We start from the raw sequence: 24,744 nt of genomic DNA on the forward strand, positions 1-24,744 counted from the left end.
GATATGTGACAGATGGAGCTTTTCTCTCCCTGAATACTGTCTTTCAGCATTATGGTAGAATTTATTATGTAATCTAGATGAATCTTAGTTTCCTTTACGAAAATGGAGGAAGATGTTTAATATGAGGGGTCAAGAAAGATGGTTAATGGGGATAGGGGCATGGAAAAGGAATGATTTCTTTTTAGCTGGGAATCTTCAAAATTGTATCTTGGAGTATGAAAAATATCCAAGGAAACCAGTAGCTTCTGAAGTCACAGATGTCTGGTAGCAAGGACTTTCAAATTTGAACCGTGTCATCTGAACTAAAAATAGCAAGTCGAGCATCTGTATCTAAGATACTGTTAACACAAAGACCAAAAAAGAATTATCTACTTATGCCAATTTTAGTAAAATAACAGGTATTTCAGCATACTGAAAATTGTTGAGATTTATGCAGGAAAAGTAAGGTGGGGAAGGACCTTTCTAAATGGAGATAGTGGGTTGCATTGAGAGGGAAGCTTTTAAAATAGGTAAGGGGGTGAGAAGATATGCTTCCAGACCCATCTTAGACCAATTAACATTTTTATGAATGATTTTGGAATAGAATAAACATTTTACAAACGTGTTGCTGATACAAAGCTCTGCATGAGAATGAAAACATTGTCTGGAAAGAGCTAGATAGCATGAAGAAGATTTGAATATGGAGATACAGAGTAAGCCTTAGGACCACAGTGCGATAAGGCTCTTAGAGAACAATGTTGTGAATTTATGTTATACACTACTGGTTTGTCAGGTGTGACAGAGGAAGATGGAGATCTGGTCACGAGATCAATTATTGCCTCTACAGTCATACCTTAAGGAAAATATGATACTAATCTGCAAAAGCTGAGACAATCTAACAGAGCTAAAGTGTTATTGAAACCATCGTGAAAAATAATGTTAACTTGTTTACTGCTCTGATTACTTTGGCCAAGAAAAATGAATCTATAAATGAAGCTATACAGAGAAAAACAAATACTATGGTTGGAGTGGTGAGGAAGAAAATATTTTTCTTTAATTACTCTTACAAATAATAGTTGAGAGCATGTATTATCCTATAAATACACTTTAGAAGAAACTAAAGAGAAGAGCCATTTAAGTTGATTCAGCTTTTACTTAAAAAAAAAAAAAGAGGTTGTTTTGCTGGCCATGAGTTAATTTAGAATGGAAATAAGGAAGTAAATGAGATTCTGAAAGAGTTTACTAACAGGAAGAGTTAAAACAAAAATCTGAATGGGTTTCAAAGTGAAGTGTTTTTGTCTTTATGAAAGCTTTGGTAGACATGATTGCATGCAAGAACAGAGGCCTGGATTCAGTGAGCTAAAGGGTAGTCCCTTTCAATATTATGTTCCTATGATAGCACTATATATTTTCTTTCATCCTCTGACCACTCTATTAATGCTACATTAACAGAAATCTATTAGTAGGATTTCTTTTAGTCCTTTGTGGTCAGAATGTGACTACATGCCTTGTTTGAGAATATTTCTTACTCTGTACTTATCATTTGTTCTCCCCTCTTCCTCAAAGAATTCCTGGTGGTATTCATCATTTTCTACTCTAAGTATTTCAACATTAGCAAGCTTATCTTTGTAGAGGCTTTGTGGGACTTAGAAGCATCTGTAGTCTAATTTCCATTTGTTGTGAGATTGTTCTGATGACCCGATTTACTGCAAAGATCAATCATATTAGCTGATGTAAATATTTTTAATTCAGAAAAAGAGGAAAGCCTGGCTGAGACTGATGCTAATATTAGTAATTAGCAAAATTTCTGTAGTGGTCACCATGCATGAGTTCCTTCGCATTTTGAAAAAGAGATGTTTTACTTATGTTGTGTATAATTGTACACACCTTATCAAGGTCTCATTCTACATGCCTTTAATTTAGCAAGAGGCTTTCATGCAAAGCCTCTCAGTTTATGAGGGAGGGTTATATGAGCGGTGCCCTTTAATTCTGGACTTCTGTTCAGTGGCAGCATGCCATCAGTTCTGTCAGTTATTAACTCTGTAGACTACTCTGCTTCACTGGTGAGAGTTTTGTCATTTGAGATCTGTCCTTTCACATTTTTCACACCCAATTTCAGAGTAACATCACAGAAAGCAGAGCCATTATGTACAATACTGTTATAATGATTGCAGTCATTCTCATGGAAATGCACACTGAAGACAAGAATAGGGTAGGCCTGCAATTAAAATGGTAAAGTTTCTTATTCTTATCATGAAATGACTGTCAAGAGGATGGATTAATTTCCTGCCATCATCTGTTATACAGCAAGTGTTAGGACAACAAGTCATCATTATATTTTTATATCAAGCATATCCCCATTCCTCAGTCATTATTTCTTTTCTCCAAAAAAAGTCATATGGAGACTGGAAATCTGTATAAATTAATCCATATAAGCCATACTCAGAAGGCTTTTATAGAAACATGGTAAAACACAGATCCTGAAAAAATGAGGTTGTAGTGGAAATGAGACATGATCCTTTTGTAGATGTCAAGCATTTTCTGTGGTTCTGGTATTTTCTGTGGTTCTGGTATTACCAAACGCATTCCCCGCTGTTGCACTTGGGATAAGTCTTCAAAGTTTCAGGGTATGTTTTCCTGAACAAACAACTCCGAAAAGAGTTTTGTATTAAAAAAGGTATCTTTAAAGAATGTAAACCCACAGTGATTTCTTTTTTCTAAAATGATGAATTATTTGGGGAGAGTTTCTTGAAAACTTCCCAATGATCAATAGTGTGTAACAATGTTAGTTCTGACAGACTGCTCATCTGTGGGTGCAAGTATGTGCGTTTGTGTGTGCAATGGACAAACTGCAGAAATTCGACTAAGCAAGAGCAAATATCCTTGTCCCAAATAAGCAGCTTGAACCCACAGAACTAAGCTTTCAGCTACATGCGACTTCTTGTCTTTTGCATCTCTGAAAACAATTCTAATGAAAACATGGCTGTGAGCACTGAAAGGGTGCATTCACTAGCCCTGCCCATGACCTGATGAGGAGCCAGTAACTGACTGCACCAGCTCAGAGGAATGAAGATTCTCCTGAGGAAATCTAGAAAAAACTGTGCTTTAGGGATGCAAACTTTAATGTTTCTCAGTTGCCATGGCTGATACAGTTTATGCTTCTCTTGCATTTTCTGCATGCTTCTAGGTTAGATAATTCACATGTCGGGATATGAAAAAGAACAATAAAAATATCAAATAAAGAATTTTAGGAAAGAAGAAAAACAGTACTTTTTTCAGTCCTTCATTTTGAGCCTTCACACCTCCCTGTCTCCAGAAGATCTGCTCCTTGTGATGTTTCTTACAATTGAGTTGCACTGGAAGCAAGTAATAACTACACATTCACTGTCCTTTTTACTTTGGAGAGAGAAGTAAATGTGCAGTGGTGAAGGGAAGAACAGTGTTGGTTTGAGGCTGAGAGTCATGCTGTTAGAGAGAATAGCAGAGGAGTATAATGAACAAGACTGACACTTGATTTCTCTGTGGACCTTTGAATCTCTGAAATACCAAACATATACCTCTTAATCCACTTCAGATGTCCTCGGAAACATAAATAGGAATGGCTTTTCAGATATTCAGTTCTGTTTTTCAGCTATATTTTTCTTCCCAACTTTGGGGCACAAGGGGAGTCACACTTTCCTTTGTTCTTACATTTTACCTGCAATTCAAAAAAATTTTCAGATTTGTGTTGATGGTAGAGATAAGGAAGTATGGAGCAATTGGAAAAGGGTGTGAATACAGACAGAAATGAGAAGAGGAAAGCAACAGCTTTTAAAATGTCCTCAAATTATTGTATTGAAAGTTAGATTGGGAAAGAAATACCAGGTGTTTCTTGGATTTTCAAGGCTGTAATTCTATGAATTTGTTATTTTTCTCTTGAAAACAGATATATAGCGTAACAGACTTGTCATTAAAAAAATATTTTTCAAGGTAATATGGTGACATGTAACTACAATAAATTAGCTCTAAGACAGGAAAGTGAATCTAGTCTTCCCTGATCATATGAAGACAATTTCACATCTCAGATTTAATGACAATAAGTATAAATATGTATACTTCAGAGTAATTACTAAGGAAGAAACAAAGTGGAGTTTTACAATTAAAATACTTTTATCCAGTGCTTGTGGTTTGCATAGGATGAAGTGTATCAGATGTTTCAGCATAACCTTTACAAAACATAAGCAAAGAGTTCCAAAATTTATTCTGATAAAAAAATGCTTTTCATTATGATAAAGAAAGTGAAAAGGAGTTTATATATGTCTAAAGACTTTGCACATGGCTTGTTAGCCATTTTCATGCCTTTGTAAAAAGGTGTGCAAGAGTCTTAATCAGCATCTAGAATGCAATGCATCTCATTCTCTACCTTTGAGGTGCTAGTTTAGGTAAAATAATTTTCCTCTACAGCTAGCAAAACCATGTTAGTAATAACAATCTAAATATGCTAACACAGTTTTTTCTCCACTTTTATGGGCTTTTGTTGATTCTTTAAAATGTTATACTAAAACAGACCTATGTAGAAAACAAAGTAAAAAGGAAAGGAGAGTGATTTGGGCTCCGCAAGGTTTAAAATCACTTATTTCATGTGTCTAGTGTTAAAGTGTTTAACTTTTTAATTCTTCCAGGGCTCTTAGAAAGGGGGAAGATCAACACTGAATGAATACACCTAACATTTGAGCAAAGATTTTAGCTTCACATTTTTAATTCAATTTAAGACTGAGATGTCTCCAGCTTCTTCCAAAGGACCTCCCAGCAAATCTGTGAAAAAGTGATACTATAAATATTTGCACTGAAAAAGCAGAGATTTATACTTTTAATATATCCCTTTTAATTAAAAGAAAAAAAATCTTCCTTGTAACAGTTTCTCCATAGGTCACTAACTTCAGTTTTTACAATACTTTCTATTTACTCCCATCTTCATGGTTTTCTGTTCCCTGATTACTCAAAATCATATTCTTCCATATTACAGCATTTTCACTGACTTAGGTCACTAACCTCAGATTTTTACAGTACTTTTTATCTATTTTGATCCTTGTGCTTTTCTGGTCTCTGGGTACTCAGGTCCTAATTTTTATCACCCTTACTCTTGCTAAATAACATCTTGATTCAGTGCCATTGAAACTGATGGAAAGCTGACACTGATTATATAGAACAGTGCCTATTTCTTTATTCTCCTGTCTCCCATTGTTGCTCAGGGAGCAGCCTTACCAAGAAACAGAGGAAAAGTGCCCTCTCCATCTAAACTGTTGTCACCAAATCTGCGGTCATTGTTGTGCAATATTATATGGTCCTGTATCATGTTAATCGTCTCATTTTCTACCTTGTTTTTATGAAAAGCTAATTCAAGACTCTTGCCAGCCCAAAAGCTTTTAAAAATTAAAATGTGCATGTGTACTTGTTTTTTCTTTCTTTCTTTTTTTTTTTTTTGAGTTCTGTTAGCACAGACAGACCCCCTTCACAGCCTCCATGATGATCATAACTCTACTTCTATCAATAACTGTTATTTGGTTTCTTTTTGAGACGTTGAGAGTGTATTACTCAAATTCTACAAGTCATAGAATGCTGTGGACCTTTAGGTTGTACTTATTATTTTTAAAGTGGATTCTTTAAACATTCAAAGTTGTTCATTTCTCTTTTTTTTTTTTTGAGAGAAAATTAAACTCAAGGGAAGAGAATGCTTTCATCAGCCTGATCAACCTGACTTTCTTCCAGTGTGTTCAAGCATATCTGAGGTTTCTGAAGCACAGTACTTGCATTGCAGTTCTTTGACAGAAGATGGCTATATACAGACTGACAAGGGCATTTTGACTTGACAGACCAAACAAACAGAAAAGCATGAACAGATTGAAGTTCAGTCCTAGTTCAAAGACATGGAATAAAGTGTTTACCTGGTTCAACTTCTTTTAGGTCAATGTGGATTTGCACCAAGAAGAAGCCTGGTCTTTTATGTCAAAACAGCAACATTGAAACATTAAATATAATATGTCAAAGTAATAACTGTTTTTGTGAGGAAGCTTTATACAGTCTGTCAGTTCTATTTGCAAAACTTCAGTTTGGTATGTGGAAACTGTTATTTCAATTAATGGTTCAAAATAATTTTGTCAAGGTGATCTAATCTTCCCCAATGTTCTTGTGATGGCCTTTTTGTTGTTGTTGTTGTTGTTGTTGTTGTTTTTATTCTTTATTACTTACCCTTTCGTGATTTTTTTGACATACCAGCAGCTGAAGTTCTGTGGCTTTTACATGTTCTTTACACTGAATGGCTATATCGATAAAACCGATGTATTTTAGGTGTGGAACTGCCATTTCCCACTTAAATATTTTATCAGTAATTTTTTGTGGGGAAAGCCAGCCTTGTTCCTGCCTGAGTTATTTAAGTTTCTAGTTTATTGAATAGCGTTGCCTTTAAAAACCAGGGCAGATTTTGGATGTGTCTGAAGTTGTCTGTTCTTTTTAGGGTGGGTGCCTCTTGTATGTTAGTATGTGTTTTTTGTTGCTGGCCAAATAGAAACTATCCTTTTGCATAACAAACAGGATATTTTGACTAGAAGGTCAGTGAAGACAACGAGGAAAGCTATGCCATTGGCAAAATTAAAATCATCTCCTTTAGTGGTGACGAAGATTATGATGCTTATATTTTAAATATCTGCATTTTTCTGTTAATTGACTAGAAAGTTTCAAGGGAAGAGAACTGAGAGAATCTTACTGATATCTCATCTCTGTGTAAAATGACCATGCTAATCTTTATCTCTGATAATACTAGTTCTTGATACAGAGGTTCAGTGATGTTAATTACTGTATTGACATTCTGTAACATTTCAAGAATTGCTACAGATTGCCAAGTGCTTTCTTCGCATTAAGTTTTTGAAATGTCAAAAAATAGGAGATACCTGCAATGTGGACAGTTTTAATATTGTAGCACACACAAACTTTGTGCGTGTCAAAAATCATAGATACAGGTGTGGGATAGCATGAGTTTAAATTCACCTTATGAAGAAATTAATCCATTACAGCTGCAGTGTATCCTAGAGAATTTTTACAGACACCTTTTGCTTTTAAAATGAGATAACAGCATTACATGCAGTCAAAGGAAGATGAAGTAATTGAGTTTGTCTGAAGTGAATACCAGATAGATATTTTTAAATTGTGCTTCTGTACAATATTTAGGATAATTTGCAATGTGTACTATGTAAATTACCCAGTACTTGTTTGTAATAAAGAATAAATGCATAATGTCTGAAAGCAGGAAGCACCACGATTACTCAAAACCACAGCTATGTGTAGTGGTGTCACTGGTGAACTTCAGTGAATGCTTCCCCTGCTGTTGTTTGGTTTCTTTAGTAATATGCTATTTCCTTCAACCAGAACACTTACAATGAAGTTAGATTGTAATAGATTTCTCTTCTTCATCTAGCCTTCTTTTCCATGTTTGCTTATAGGCACTGATGATCCCCTGAGGCCTTCAAGCTTCTGTCAGATTTGGCTGGTACTGTCTAAGGCTCTAAAGCCGCAGACCCCAGGGGCACCAACACGGGACTGTGTGCACAAACATGTGTCTATTGATATATATGCAGCGGCTTGATCGCATAGGCATTGCTTCTAATAGTTCACGTTTCCTTAGAGCAATGTACTTTGGTGTCAAAATCAGAATTAGTGTATTGATTCTCTCAGTTGAGTGACTGCCATGAGGTTTTTGGAAGCCGGACATTTTGGTGGTTTCTTACTGCTCTTCCTGGCTGTCATAGTGACCTTTAAAAAACATACCAAGTTGTGGCCCTTTCATGGACCTGTTTGGAAGTGAGGGCAGCTTCACTCACTGCGAGGCTCCTTCCAGTTCAGTCCTTCCAGGACTTACTGTCTATGTAATCTTAAATAGAATTTGATTAAGTATTATAACATGTCCTCATATCCCTACTATGAATCATACTGTGTACAGCAGGAACATAATTGCATCAGGGTGCAGGTGCAGGAAGATATTATCTTTTTCTAAGGTGAAGATGGCTGTAAAAAAAAGGGATTTCACGTCTAACAACTGATTAATTCATCTCAAAATGAATGAAAGTAAGAAAAGTTGAGTATGAGCCTGCAATATCCTTAGGCTTTTAGTGGAATATGCAAAGGTTTATTTTCGTCTTGTATTCTGTATGGCACTGAAGGTAATGAGTCACACTGGTTGATTTTGAATGTATTGCCTTCTCAGCAATTGCTCCTTGCTTTATTAGATACTTTGCCTACATATCATCTTTCAGTTGTTTTATTAGAATTGGATTTAATGCTCATATTGTATTTGTGTTCTAGAACACATGCACTTTTTTAATGACAATAGAAATTTGTCAGACAAGAAGAAGTAAAGCAGGAGATCTAAGGTTTACTATTAAAAATTCTTAATTATTTCTAATCGTATAACGCTAACGTAGTCTATGAAACCAAAATCACAGTGGTGAATTTTTAGATTAATCATCCTTGTAAATATTTCATTTCTAAAATACACAGGTATTTCAGATTTTCTTCATTTTCTTTTTCTATTCGTCAGGTTAGCTCTAGTTGATTCTTGACAAGCAGATAGTTTTCATTTAAATAGTTATTCCCACAAGTTTATCAGCTTGAACTTAAACAACATTTTAATAGTAATGAAAAGAACACAAACATCTTTGTTTGGAAAGAAAGTGCAGAGTTTATATTTGCATTCAGATTATGCTCGATGACTTAAAGCCAAAAACCTGAGCAGAGGTGAATTTATATGTCTTTAAAGTAGTCTTTGCATTCTTATGACCTTGGGTCTATTTGCTAGAGTCTGTTGCCTCCAGAATTTAGATGAGGTTTTCTAAAAGTCAAGCTCCCTGTACAGAGCTGTTCAAGATAGAAGATAGGACAGGTACAAAGATACCTCTCTACAGAAAGATATTATTAAAGGACTTGGAGAATAAACTCACCAGAAGAGCCTGTCTTTTACTCAGGAGTAGTAGTGTAGCTGTCCTATATGTTGAACATCTGTATCAAGTCTTCATGTTTACTCTCACAATAGTTTGAAATTTTTCATTAGGTTATAAACAAGAATTGGAATCATCAGGTATAAATGTATTCATAAATTTACACTTGGGATTTACTTTGTGTTTGGTGTACAATTAATTTGTTTGTCATGGAGTATTGGTATGTCCTTGTCTATTTTGTTGTCAGATATGTGTAACCTTAACTGTTGCTGAAATGTATTTGTTTGTTTCGTTATCTTCCAGTGAATTATCATGCTCAATACTAAAGGCATTAGTATAAATAATACATTTTTTCCAAGTCTCATATAAAAGACGCACCAGTAATTACAGTTCTACTGAAGAAGCCTTTTCATATCAGTCAAAGGAACCACTTAAGCCATTCTTGTGATACTATGTTGATAATAAAAGAGGTGCAATCCGCAAACAGAACCCTTCCTTTTAATTAAGAAAGCCTGTTTAGGAAGACATTTCTGTATATTTTTACAAAACAAATTGAAGTGCTTACAATTAACATAAATATAGTCTCTTTTTGAATGCATGGTCCATTTTTTTGAATAAAATTATAAATATGTTTGTATTGCTATATGTATTTTACTACTTAATATTAATTATAAATTTTAATTGTAAAAATCAGTAATATCCTACAAGGTATAATTTTGGACATGGTAAAGTATTGCAGAAGCAGTGTTTGCATACCCTTGATATATGAATGCTTTCTCTCTGAAAGCCTTGAGTCAAGTCATTAAACCTAACCATTTCAACAAATAAAAGAACATCTATATGGATGTTTCAGATGTAATCTTAAAACTACAAGAACATTGTCATTACCCTGCTGACTGGAATAACAAAGTTGTTGATGACGTATTGAGGGTGTTCAAGTACCTTCTAAAGGCAGGAAAAAACGCAGTGCTAATGGGAGACTTCACTTGCTCCCTGGAAGGCAGGATCAATTTCACATTGAGATTGAAGCCTGGTATCAAAAGGCTCTAACCATAATCAATGACTGCTTCATAAATTATCTAGTCATCAAACTTCCGAAAGAAGAACTAAAGCTTAACTTGATCTTAAGTAATGCTTCAAGCAAATGCAAAGCACCTGCCAGAAAGATATGAAAGGCTAAAGGATGTTCTAATGACTAAATGGCGCAGAAGGGAGGGCAAATAAAGGCAGTCTTTTTAAAAGAGAAATAGAAGGGACTGAGAAAACTTACATGTTAATTGTAAAACACAGTAATCCATCAAAGAAAGCTTGAGGAAAAGCTTGCAATAAAAAAAAAAAAAAATTCTTTAGAAACATCAGGTTGAGGAAGTCTATAAAAGCCTGCTATGCCAAAGGACAGTTGGGCTATAAAAGGTGTAAAGAGAACTAAACAAGGCTGTTGCAAAAAATCTAGAATTTTTTTTTTTTCAATCTCTTTACCGTGCAAGATCTTGGGAAGAACAGCAGGGTCCTTTCATGATGAATACGTCAAAGGAAGAGTCTCAAACTGAGGCACTGTAGAAGAGACTACGGAACAAATCAACAAATAAACAATGATTAATCACATGTACCTTGTGCAGTAATCCAAGAAGAAATACTTAACTAAATAACTTTGGTATATTAATGCTTATCTAAAAAAACTTTGGTATCTGATCAAAGTGTGCAGTAATATCAATATAACAAACAAACAGAAAAACTCGAAAAATACCCAACGAACAAAAAAACCCACCAAACAAACAAACAAAAAAACCCAACCCCACTCCTTAAAACTGAAATGTGGGGAATATTAATGCCACTTAGCATTTAAAACTATTTGTGGGAAGCAGGGCGAGTAGCCAGATGACACATTTCATTAATTATACTAAGCTATTGAGAAGAAAAATGGGAAAGACCAACCATAAAGAAATGCAGCAGAAGGATCTTGCAAGACTGAGTGAAATTCAATACAGATAAAAGTAGAATGAGGCACTTGAGCTGAGTTGAGCGGTTTTAACTGAGTTGACACTTACCACTCATTAACAAGACTGTAAGGTTATATTAGCTCTAAGATAAACCTCGATCATCTAAATGATTAGAAAAAATCCTATGAACAAATCGAATATTAGAAATTATTAGGAAGGGAATAAAAAACACCACCAAATATGTTACTGTAAAAATCATAGCACACCAGTGTCTCACGCAGAAAACATACTTGTCATGTCCTTATCCTTTTCCCTAGTCTTGCAAAATAAACTTTTCTGAGGTCTGCTTGGCCAACCTAATGTATAGAACAGTTTCTGTATGAGGAGTGACTAATTATATCATCAGTCACCTTTATCTGAGAAACTCCACATTTTCAATTAACAACTTCAATTCTGGAATTACAATGCTCATTTAAAGCTGTTGTCTTTCTGAGTACAGGACTTCTTATAGGAAGGGATCGCTTTACTTTCTTGGAAGTAGTATGAGGAAGACCTGAGCAGGGGAGGGCTTTTCTGACTGAAAAGAGGTGAAGTGGGTTAGATAGTGGCCTAGACAGTCACGAGCAGTGTGAGGAATGTGAATCAGATATGATTTTTCACTTTTCTTCCCTTCTATGAGCAGTGTAAGTAATCAAAAAATAGCATGACAGACTAGAAATAAAGAAAACAATGCAGTTCTTTACAAATGAAATGATAAAATGCTTAATATAGGATCATTTCACATTTGATGTCACATCAGTGTTCCTAATTAGTCTGTCAGTAATGAAATGAGTTAATTCAGCAGTAAAAACTATGGCACATTGATATTAAGAGCAATTTTACAGAAAATCCATGCATTTAAGAAGTCAGAGCTGCATGTCCATAAATATAGATAGCTGAGCTTTAGCTCAAATAAATGTTAACAAAAATCACTTTTGCCCATTGCACGCCTTTACCACAGGATTTATTGTCATATTAACTATTATTCCAAGTTTTATCATGTCAGAGGCTATTACTGATGAACTCAGCATTTCCAGTCCATCCTCTGTTCTTAGATAACTTTTCTTTTACATGTCTGTAATAGCATGAGCAACCCTTGTTTCACATTTTATTTGGAGGAAGAAGATTAACCATTTTTGCTCTATATTGTATGAAATCATTGTGTCATGTTTCTTTCAGAGTGCAAGGAATACATTCATTATATAATAGATAGTTTTCGTACTTAAAGCAAACTGGTGATTTACAGTGACTCATTCAAGGTTTGTTTTTATTTAAATCATTAATCATAAGGATAATGTAAAACGGGATGTAGATTCCAGATAAAAGCTGAAATCCATGTACATTAGTATCCCTTATAACATTAACTACAGTTTATGGGGAAGAAAAACAAACAAAAAACTACCACCAAACCCAAACCCAAACCTCAAATCAAAAATCTCTTCCGTCTTACAAGTGATCAGTGATACTCAGTGGCCCCAATGTAGTGCACTGTTTAGGAAATGAATCATGTTGTTGGCTTGTTTGATTTGTTTCTTTCGAGATTTTGACTTCAGGGAGTAGATATTTGGTAATTCTGGAAAATCAGATCCCACTGAGAAGCCCAAATCAATGATACTCAGAGTTCTCTTCCTCCTATATATTCATTTTTAAAAGTGTTGCCAGATTTGGAAATTCTGTAATTGTTCATAGTTGTGACCAATTTCTTACTAATATAGCTATCAGCCTTACCTTGAACTATGCTGTCTTTCATCTATTATGTCTCATTTTCCCCTTGGTGAATCCACTGCAGAAAGCAATAGTTTTTATTAAAGAGACGCTTTTTGTCCCTTGAATGTAATGACTTCTCTGACTTCAGTGTGGATGTTGATAATTATCACAGTGGTTAATAGTAGCAGAAAGAATACATATCATGTAATTAGGCAGCATATGTGAATATACTTCACTGGAAATCAAAAAGTTAGGGTAATGTTCCTGTTTTTTTCACGAAAGAGACACACCTTTAAGTATCAATACACAATGTCAGCAATAATACGCAGTAACCTTACTATGGCTACTTTTGATCTACTTAGATGTAGATTTTGGAGAAGAGACATGATCTTACTGTGTATTGGATACATTATCTGAGAAAACTGGACCAAAGAAATCCTACAGAAATATAAGTAATCCTTATCTCTGAAGGTGCTATTTCAGCATAACTTAAGTAGCTCATAAGGCTTGTACTGACCACTTACACAGCAAACAGATATTCTTCTACATGTCTCAGAGGTGTTCTAACCTATAGAATACTAGTATTTATTTGTGTTGATTTTATTTTCTGTGAGAGAACTTTTTTTTTCCTGTCAGCCTTTGTAGCAAATGATAATGAAAAAAAAATCCTATGTGGAAATGTGATACAAGTATCAAACCATACAGCAACTCTAGACACAATGTAAAAGTTTCCCTTCTTCCTCAATAGACACTTTTGTAACAAATTTTCTTCAGAACTGCCAGAACCATTTGTGATCTCAAAAATACATTTTCTTCCCTCCCAGAAAACAAACAAACAAGAACCAACAAACCAAACAAAACCCAATGATATTCAGGAGCTGTCTTCATCAGTGTAGGATCCTAAGTACATCTGTAGGTGCAATATGAGTTATTGAAGGTGAAACATCTAAACAACAATATTATTCCTCCAAGAAAAAATATCTGAAATGTTTCAGTCTATTGAAGACCAAGGAAGTGCAGAAAAGGAATCTTCTCAGTGTGTCAGTTTACAGATGAGAGAGCTAGAGTGCTCCAGTTTGTCAGCCATTCTGTTTTACTCTGAATAATCTTCATTTTGAATGCTCCTCATTTCTCATGGTATTCCCCTCTGCTGAGTCATTTCCAATCAATAGTTACTGTGTTTTCTAACACCTGCATCCCCACCCTGCCCAGTCAGCAGTGCTGTCAAAGAAATGGAGACGAACTTTTTTGACTCTGTTGAGATTCTGTAGAAACACTTCCTTCTTTTCATTATTTAGCTGGATTCCCTTCATGTGTTGAAATTTCACTCTAGGGCTGCAGTTTCCCCTTTCCAGCAATTCATGATTATATTTGGTACTTCTAATCTTTCTTTGTGTTGTTGCACCTGTGATTCTAAAAGAACACCTTGCTCTCTGATCACATGTGGATCCTTTGTAGGCTAAAAGATGATTTAATTTTCATGTTACCTCAGCTCCATGTGGCAGCTGATGAAAGATCATATCAGCTTGTGAACTGAATAGCGTATGTATGTGGGCACTAGAAGCTGAATGAAAGCTGATTGATGCACTTTTCTTCAAACCTTTTTCATTCTGAAACATACTGAATGGGAAGATAATATATGTTTCAAGAGTACATATTACACTAATATTTCACAAGTACATGAGCAGCTAATGGGAAGCAAGACTGAAAAAATGTGGATTAGTTTTGGTTTGTATGGCTTACAGTTTAGGGTCCTAAGATTCTTGAGAAATATTAGTTAATTCACCTTCACAGCATGCTTCTGAAACTTAATTTTATGGAGTTCAGCTGAGGCATTGGGAAGTAAACTGGGTTCCAAAGATCATATAACAAGAAGCCTGCACTTCCCATCCCAACATCTATTAAAAAAAAAAAAAAAAAACAAAAAACCAAAACACCTCCAAAGTTTATTCCTCAATTTCGATTCAATTGAGTTGCATCTTTCTAGACGTTTTCCTCTAACATACACCCCCCGAGTACACATGGAGAGGCAGTCAGTTTTCCCAGCTTTTGGCACCACAACAGGCAAATGCTTTTTAAGTCAGACAGATGCAGACTTGTTACTGGTATCTGCTCAAATATGGTTGAAGATATAATCTGAGAACACAAAACAAGGGAATTAACAAGCAGTGTTGTACTCGGAAATGTTCATCACTCCACTGAAGCCTATAATTAACAGTCATACAGTGTAAAAGAAGGCTCTGCACCTACCATTTCCTTGTTTTCTTCTTCTATGTGCAGATCGTGTGCAGAGAGAAATCAGTATCTCTACTGTCTTGATTTAGCAGAGCATAAGCACTAAAGTGTTGGAGATCTGCAGCCTACTAGACAGGAGATGTAGCACCTTACATGGTAATTGATAACTTCTAACATCATATTAACATTATAGACCTTTACTTGATTATACTGAGTTTCTGAACAACCCTATCAAACCATGTTAATGTGTCAATATTCTGAACTTCACAGACTGGTTTCTCACCTCATGTAAATGACAAATAATTAGATTAATTCTCAATTTTGTATTTGAAAGTCCTGCCACACCTGTAGAAAATCAAGGAGAATTGTATACAACTCAGTTGGATGCTGTGGTCTGTGTCATACTTGCTCTTTATTTCATGCACACTTTCAACAGTTTCTGACAGAAACCAGTTCCAAGTTTATTCTGTGAAGTTCTCCCAGAGAACCCTTTCTCCAGAGGGGACATCATTAATCAACTTTGTATAGTAAGATGTTTTGTGAAGTACGTGTAGTTCTAAGATAACACCTGAAGAACTTGATTTCTCCTCGTTGGAAAAATATCATGTATGGAGCAAAAGTGCATGAGAAATAAAGAACACAGGTTATAGTAGCAAGAGAAAGTGCAAGTGTTGAAAGAAATTACTCAAGTGGCCACTATGTAGTGTCTGTACAGATTAATCTCAGATCAATCAAAGTTCAGGCATAAAATTACAGTAAACTTGTTTGGTCACCTTTCAGGATATTTCATTCTGTTTTGGGTCAGCTTTTCCAGTTCTGTCCTTCTTCCAAGAATATAGATAATTTTAAGCTTTTACATTAGTTATATGACACATCTGAATTTTGAAACAAACTCAACTATGAGAATAAAATGGATGATTTGTCTTTGATGTCCATGTAGAATATTTTTTGTAATTCCTGTGGTGTTCCCATATCTGCCTTTCAAGCGAAAACAAAAGGGTTGCAAATCTGAAATGTTACATATAGTTCTAAAAAATGAAAGTAAACAGGAACATTGGGCTTCATCATAATAAGTACTTCTGCTTTCTGGGAATTTTATAGAACCCTGACTGACATCAGAAAGATTCCTGAGCATTGCAGCAATGCTTTATGGTTTTTATTAGCATTCAGTTGACAAACAGAAGCCAAATTTGTTATTGACTTGGGTTTCATAAGGTTTTTTTATATGTGGAGGCAGCAGGACCTGGATGAGACGATGAGTAAAAGGATCTGTTATTCATCCACTGAACATTTCAAAGGGTGTAAAGGGACAATTCTTGACCATTCTGCAGAGCAAAGGGCACACTGAGAAGCTGTGTGGCTGGACTAATCATTCATGGGAGATATACAACAAATACAACTTGATTAATTGATTATTAATTAACTGTAATAATTAATGTAATTAGATGTTGTAATCCCAATGTACTGTGGACTATGAAACTATTTTCTGGATTTTTATCATAAATTAAATTCTGCTGTCACAAGGCTTCACTTGTCCTTGAGCATTTTGAGACTTTCACAAGCAAGTATTCCTTTCAAATGCTAATCTTTTGAATAACAGCATGATAGTGAAAGCACCACTTCCAGAGAGGAAATAGCATGGAAACTCATGCTTTACTGAGTGTCTGTGTCCTTGGTGTCTTTCTGCAAAGCTGTTATCACAGCTGTATCATGTGCTATAAGCTGGCTGCCGGAAGCTTTCTTCTTTATATTAGAAACGCATGTAGGATTGTGAAAATTGCCTTAATGGTCCATTAAAAAAGCAGAACAGGAGTTCAGTATTTGTGTTTCTATATAATATTTGTATTTTTAAGCTGTCTTTCTCAACTTGATCACGATTCCATGTGTACTACATATGTACACAGGTGTGCATCTGCCTTCACAGAATTAAATATGGGTATTTTGGTAGAGAAGGACCTACCCATGGAGCCTTCAGACGTGTTTAGGAAGGGCTGAAACACAGATGGCCTGGAGACAAAGAGTGCATTAGCTTTGAATTATTTACTTTAATAAAAATTCCACATTGGCTGCCTTAGTTCTAAAAGCAAACAGGTTTTTGTTTGTTGGTTTTGTTATTGTTGTTCTTGTTTGCTTGTTTTTCCATTAGAAAATTTCCTATTTAATCATACAGCAGTGATAAGTGCATAAAATGTTATAATTATTAATGAATGTTTATCTATATATTGCTTCAAATGTAAATTTTTTTGCCATATGTTTCTATATCCTTCCATTTACTGCATAGTTTTGCACACAATCATTCTCACAAAATTCATCATCTCATTCAGCAAAAATTTTAAATGCTAGAGGCTGATGTTTAGATTTTCATCACAGTTTATCTGTGTATTCAATGTAAACGCAGCTGGAGATGGGCTTTTAGGGGCTGTAGTGCATGTGGAGTGTACAAATAGATGAGTGTTAAAGGCTAAGATGCATCGGAAAATACAGGGCAAAGGAGGGAAAACTGAAAGAAAGTTAGGATGCATGATGACAGTTTTTGAAACATAAAGGGATGTGAGACAGCCTGAAGGATGTGAGGGGAAGAGTTTGATCAGATGAGGATTGGATATCCTGAGCTGAAGAGTGAGACTTCTGTCATTTTCAAGTAAAAGTACAAGACAACAAACCACCTGCAGCTTCTGCAGATGTAACTCCACTCTGAAAACTCTGTTTGAACTCTTCACTTGAGAAAAATTCTCCTTTTGATCTCCCGTACCAGCAAGCATTCTGCAGCTCAGAATTCACCTTGGTTGAGAGGTCATTGCTCCTGCCCTGGCCTTGTTTGTGCTGACAGCTGGGCCTCAGCAAACAATTAATAAAGTAATAGCCATCTGATGTTCTGAGAACCATCTTATCCTGCAATTCATGACCTAGCGTGAATTAACACTACAGAACTTATACTACTCAGTGCCTAAGTCATATTTTAGCTATGTGGTGTATGCAATGTTGCTGACAGCTGAAGGATTATCATTTCTTAGCTCTGTAGGCCTTCATCCTCTAAACAGGACGCGTTATCTCATTTTGTTCTTTTGTCATTCAGTTTGAATATATTCCTCGGTCTGAAGAGAGAGCAATTATATCTTTTTAATATCTTTATCCAGATAGTTTGCCTTTAATGGTGTATGAGTAGTGCTATTTTGACATGGCAAAATATTACATGCCTGTGTCAATGTTATTTCTTCCTAAAAATGCCAAATACTTCAGAGGCAGTAAAATGACCATATTCTTGAAAGTATAATCAAAAACGAAATAATTTAGTGCTCTTTTCCAGGTCATCTAACTGTAGATACAGGAGATTATTCCAACACACACACACCCTTTCCCCCCACCACCCTTCAGTTCTGAAAATCTGAGATCTAAAATTACAGCTTTCTCCCTGTATGATTTTACCTAGGTTGTTTTTTTTCTTAAGATTTCTATCTTGTCATGCATTATATATATTAATCAAATACATAATAAGTGCATTATTAATCAAAGCAATCATATTTGAAATGAATGTTTATGGTTGAAGTAATAACAATTTTCCTTAGTTTTATCGACCAGCTTTATTGTCCAGATCCAAAATCCACTAGCACCAGTGGGATTTCTTTTGTGTTCTGCAACTTATAATTCAAAAGAAAGGAAAAGTGTCAAAAGCGATAAGCAGCAATTCTAAACCCACTCTAAAGAAATAATACTTCTCCTTATAAATACATAAGAACTTGTGGAATTCAGACCACAAGATATTTGAAAGGATAAGTACTTAGCATGATTTTTTTTTTAAGGCAGCCATTTGACGATTAAACAAAAATAACCCTATTTAAAATATACTAATTTTTTTTCCTTTTTCTAATTGTATGCATCTAAAGGAAAACTCAGGCATCAAATAATGAAAATTAGAAAATTCTGTTGGGAAGCATATTTCTCACAGATTGTGAGAAGTGATATAAAACATCTGCAACATTTTTAATATGACTTCTTTTGGAAGTAGTTTCGGGCCAGATAAAAACTCATGCTAAAAGAAAACTGCTTCAGTACTAGTGTTACAAAACTCTAATTGAAATCATTAGTGCCTGTTTTTCAGAATGCAGATTCTTTTTTTCCTACAAGTTGGGTCAGCTCAGGAATTTTTCCCTTTCATGAAGGAGAAAATGTGTCTCATTGGCATTTACAGAGGAATAGCTTTGACACAATCTTTCTTGTTTAACTTCTCCCATCAGCATCTGTTGTGATGATGAGTACTTATTCTGTAGATTTGCTCCTTATGCACTCACAGAAAATTCTCCATGGTGTGGATTTGTGCCTGAACAAAGATTTCATTTATATTAACAGAAGGGGTGGGAAGTGGGAGGCAGTTCCATTTTCTCCAGTTTTCTTGAGCACACCTTTAGTGAATGTGATATTTACTACATTTCCAACACTTCTCTCAGTTTTCTTTAGTTTCGATGGTACAAAATTGTTAGGGTTGGAAGGAACACATTTCCAGCTGATTCAATAATGTTAAAAAATTATCACTTGAAAAAAAAAATACATAGCTGGGCTCTTATCAAAATAAAATTTGTTTTCCTGCTGCCTAACCAGCTGTCTGCTTTGTTGTCATGAACCCTGGTGTTAGAGATATACTGCACCAGTGAACATAGTAACCTACTAAATTATTCCTTATGTGGAATAAATTGGATTTTAGTAATACGAGTTATATGTACTTTCTTCAGCATGACTGAGTGAAAGCTTGTATTCAGTGTGTGTTTGAAGTACCAGGCTATGTATATATATAAATTTTTTTTTTTTTTTTTTTCCTGAAAAAGAATAAATATTTTTGAACTTCTAGTATTGGTGAAATTATGTTAGAAAAAAGACACTGGAAGATCAGAATCAAACACCTGGGTCATCTGCTAGACCATATGGGCACTTCCTCCTGGGCTTCCTAAATGTAAAGGAGACAGTCTGTTATGGAAAATATATTAATGAATTAACTGTACATCCAAAGGAGACTATAGATATTCTGTATTGACACCTCCTTATATTGCTAGCTATCTCATAATAGATATTTTAATGCTAATTTTAATTACTTCCTGAAATGAACTGTTTTTATATTAATTTCCCTGTAATTTTACACTTACTTTTTTAAAACATCATTTACGCCTAACAATTTCTTGGCATCCAGTAACTTTAGAGATTGTAGTCCTATTCTGCCTGAACATTTTTTGAGAGGGAAGAAAGGTGTCAGAGAATCTCTGGGAAGAATAATCACTTAAATGTTCAATATTAGTGTTCCCTATTGGAATTAGATGATGATGAATATAGGACAGTCCTTAATGAGAAATGTAAATTTTGAGTTAAATGTAAAATAATGAATATATTACTGTTTGTTTAAGTAAATTGGTGAGTCTCTGATTTTGTCGAAATACTTTCTGTTAAACATCATCAAAGGGCAACTGTGGGAGAAAGCAGTTCTCAATGAGCTTTTTGTTGTGCTAAATTCAAGATAATTCTGTGTTCAGGATATGTCTATCCTGTAGACAAAAGAAAACAAGTCCAAGTATCAAACATGTGACTTTACAATGGACAGGAAAGAACATAAATATTTTTTCAGTGAGAAATTTAGAATTTTGATAAGGTTTTATTTAATTTTTAAAGATCTGAATATATAAAGGTACATAAGATAAATTCTTCAGCACACTTTCCATGTTTTTTAACATATAAGAGAATTTTAATGTAAACATTATTGCTCAGAAATATTAGAATATCAAATGTTAGACAATTGTACATCACTATTGCAGCTGCAGTACTTGATTCATGGACATAGATTCTTCTTGTATTTCCCGTTATATAAAAGTATACTACAGCTTCTTTTGGAAATGGAATTTTCATGGATTCAGTGCAGGAACAGTTACTCATATTTGGAACCTACATGTGGGTTTGGAGGGCTTGGTCTTTTTGGTCGCTGTTTCAAAAGTCTAGCATTATTTCTTTTCCTGATTATTAGAATGTGTGTTGTCAGTCACAATGGAGAATGGTTGCTGTCCGTGACAGGATGGAAATGCTCCGTACTGTGTTGAAAAGATATCACGCAGGACTTGCAATTACATTGTCAGGTGGAAAAAGTAGCAAAAGATTACATGTTACACAAGGCCTCTATAGGAATGCTGTTAACTTGAAATGCCAGTAAGTCATAAATTATTATATAAAATTGGTTTGTAAACATTTTCAGAACTTGTGTTTTACTTGTCCAGAATTTGTACCGAACCAAATGTGAATAATGAGAGGTTTACTCTGTCTTACAATCAAAGGCTTGCAATGGTGGCAGTACAGATGTTGATAGACAGGCAGGTGGCATGATGACTTGAGAAAATATAGAAGCAGTAGCATGCTACCCCTTTGAAAATACTGTGCTCATTGGTAAGAATTATCCTACCTTTAGCTCAGAAACTGTACTACTTCTTGATAATCTATGTGTTAAGCATGGAAATATACAAAACAGATTCTTGAAATCCCCCTGTTTTTATCCATAGGAGATCCAGAAAGCTTTTGTACCAGTACATAAAAAGCATGCTAAAGTTAGGGACCATTTTTTTGCATTCCATTCACTGGGACTGATATGTTCCTATTTCTCCATTTCTACTTGTAAAAGCACAGTCATCACTGTAACAGTTGTGACCACTTTGTCACTTTTTTATTGCAGTCATTACATGGCTTACATCTGTGGAGGGAATTAGAGATAAGATTCTGATGTGAATGTGGATCTTCTGATTTACCCAGGAAAGATGGCAAAAGTAGCATAGTTGGCATTCCCCATTGTCAACAGATTTTCAGGCACTAATGACCTTTTAAGGAAATGTGTGGAAATATTTCCTCATCATGATGATGTGGGGCTCTTTTCCAGCATAATGCAGTACTTTTTGCTCTAGCAAACAGCAAGAGTACTACGTTGTAGGAACAAGGAAAGTGCGATAGGAAAAAAATCATATTCTCTTCTAAGGGAGACATACTGTGTTCAGTTTTGGTCCCTACTGTGTTCAGTTTGGTCCCTACTGTATTCAGTTTTGGTCCCTACTGTATTCAGTTTTGGTCTCTGCTATACAAAAAAGATGCGGACGAGCTGAAGAGGGTCCAGAGAAGGGCCACAAAGATGATCAAAGAACTAGGAACCTGTCATAGGAGGAAAAGCTGAGAGAACTGGGCTTGTTTATCCTTGAGAAAAGAAGGCTCAGGGGAGACCTCATCACTATGTTCCATTGTTTAAAGGGTGGCTACAAAGAAAATAGAAACTCCCTTTTTACACGGAGTCATGTGGAAAAGATGAGCGGTAATGGGTGCAAGTTAGTCCTGGGGAGATTCTGATTAGACACAAGGCAAATTTTTAATGATAAGAACAATCAGCCATTGGAATAATCTCCCCAGGGAAGTGGTGGTTTCCCCAACATTGGTCACTTTTAAGATTCAACTGGACAGAGTGCTGGGCTATCTTGTATAGACCATGCTTTTGCCAAAAAGTTTGGTTGCTTGAGGTCCCTTCCAACTTGGTATTCTATGATATAGAACAAAAGAGATCACTTGTGAGAAGTGTAATGGAAACTCTATATGGAAGCAATTTCACCCAACAAGAAGACAAACTATAGACCACATAAAAGAGATGAAATAGCATTCCAGATGCAAAACCAAAAACATGCCTTTAGATGTTAAATACTGTAGAAGCAGTGAGTCAATAACCCAAAAAAGAAATATTCTGATATTCAATATTTTCATACCACTTTCTAATATTTAAAAAGTTATAACAAAGAATTCTTAACAATTAAAATGACCGAAAAATCCTCAATATTGAAAATATGCATTTGTTTTACCTGGAAAAGTTCATTAACATGAGTTGATAAGGAACTCACAAAAATATGGAAAAGAAATCCTATTGAAACAATGATCTCTGCAGTTCTTGATAATGCTTGGTAATGCATTCTTTTCAGTTTCTTCAGAATGAAACAACTTTTTCACCTGGAATAGAAGCGATTGCACAGTAGCTAACCTGTTTTCTTTCCACAGTCTTATAAATTTCTTAGCAAATTAACTTCAAAGACATCAAAACCAAAAATGTGTGAAAGATTTTTGGATGGACAGGATAAAAGGAAGCTGGTAAATTAATTATCTCTCCTTGAACTTTTCCACATAATATTTTTTCCTATTCAAACTCTGAAACTGAGTAAGTGATTGAGTTCCTGACATAAATTTTTTTTCTGGTTGATTTTAGATGGCTCACAAATACTATATCAGAAAATCACACATTTCTTTTATCTTCACAATATTGTTTAGGAAGAGCAAAGGAGAATGAAGTAATTTAGAAGATCACATGGGTACACTGCCAAGGTATTTTTCCAGGGCTTTAAAATGAATATGCTGTCTTAAGATCTTTCAAATAGTAAACACTATTTGCTGTGGCACTGTCACACAAACAAGCAAACATATAAATAAATCAGACTTTCCGTAAGAGTTTGAGCACTGTTACAGCTTCGTGCTCTAGTGAGCTATTTTCGTCACTCCCATTAATATCAGGAGACACCATATACTAAGGGCAGATACCTATTTTCTTTTTGGAAGAGCCTGTTACAGTGGGTGTGTTCCTTGTTTTTCTCTGTACTGCAAATGGAAAGGAAGAGCAGAGCTTAATTCTCTTTTTGTGCACATAGAAAAAAAAATCATTAAAAAAGTGAGAGTAGCTTAACTGAGCAAGTACCAGAAATGAAGGTCAAAAGCATCTGTAGAAAGTCTGCAGAAGCAGTGTATGGAAATAGAAGATGTGTTACTCCATTGTTATCACAAATGTGCAATGTTTTCCAGTGAAGAACAGCTTTTCACTGCTTCAGTGAAGTTCCAAGCCCCAAACTATTGCATCTGTTGGTGTTTTCAAAGAACATAGGCACTTTACCATTTTTCTGACCTCTGCCTTTTCAATTTCTGAAGCAAACATTCATTCATATGAAAGCAGACTTCTCCAAATGATGCAAGTTTTGATATTGGTACCTAGGACTACTTTTTGCATCATTGAGGTTTAATGCATCTGCGACTATGTAGCTGAACAATGAGGCGTTTACAAACACGACAGTACTTCAGTGGTCTAAGTAAGTTAGGAGTTTGCAAGGCACGTGCCAGAGAGTAGTGCTGTGAACTGATGTACTTCTATTGTATGCTTGTGCCCATTTAAAGGAAAGGCTAAATTTTTAAAAGTTCTTCGTATTGGCATAACACCACCTTATTGTAATTTAGTAACAACACACGCTGAAACAAAGCATTCTTCTTCCCGTGGTGATGTAATGTGGCCAGGGCTTTTTTTAGTAACACTGTATCATCAAGGCATTTGGATTCAAATTTAGTCAAATTTATGGTCCTTCTACATGGATCTAGAAATCTAAGTTATTACCACAGTTACAGATTTATTGATTGTAAAGTGAGTTTTTGGTGGCAGTGATTGTGAAGAGAGATGCTGAAAACTGAAGACCACTCAATTTTATAAATTTGTCTAAAGAGCATGAAATAGTTTTCTGCATGGCTTAGTGACATATGACATCCATGTGGAAGAGTCATTTATTGCCAGAGCAGAATGCTATGAAGTAATATAACATTGTCCCATGCATTAATTACTTGTTCACATCAATTTAAGCCAGTCTTTCGACTATTGTACAAACAAACCTAGCAGAAATGTGGTCTAGATCTTGAGAATTATTTGGCTGAATGTAGCAATGAAGCATTCATTTAAAGTCTAGTTTTCATCTCTCATAGTTTCTAAATGTTCTAATATTCTGAAATTCTATACCTCTCCAGAAACAATTTTTCTATGGCTTCAGGAATCCATCTCTTCCCGCTTTTTCTGGGAACTG

General features: G+C 35.1%; 1 protein-coding gene across 4 annotated transcripts in view; it reads left to right on the forward strand.

Annotated features, from left to right (window-relative positions):
* CDH18 (cadherin 18) overlaps positions 1-24,744 on the forward strand; it is a 166,436-nt gene that overhangs the window by 955 nt on the left and 140,737 nt on the right. The gene's annotated exons all lie outside the window — the stretch shown is intronic.

This window comes from Caloenas nicobarica, chromosome 2 (assembly GCF_036013445.1).
Source record: "Caloenas nicobarica isolate bCalNic1 chromosome 2, bCalNic1.hap1, whole genome shotgun sequence".
Lineage (NCBI taxonomy): Eukaryota > Metazoa > Chordata > Aves > Columbiformes > Columbidae > Caloenas > Caloenas nicobarica.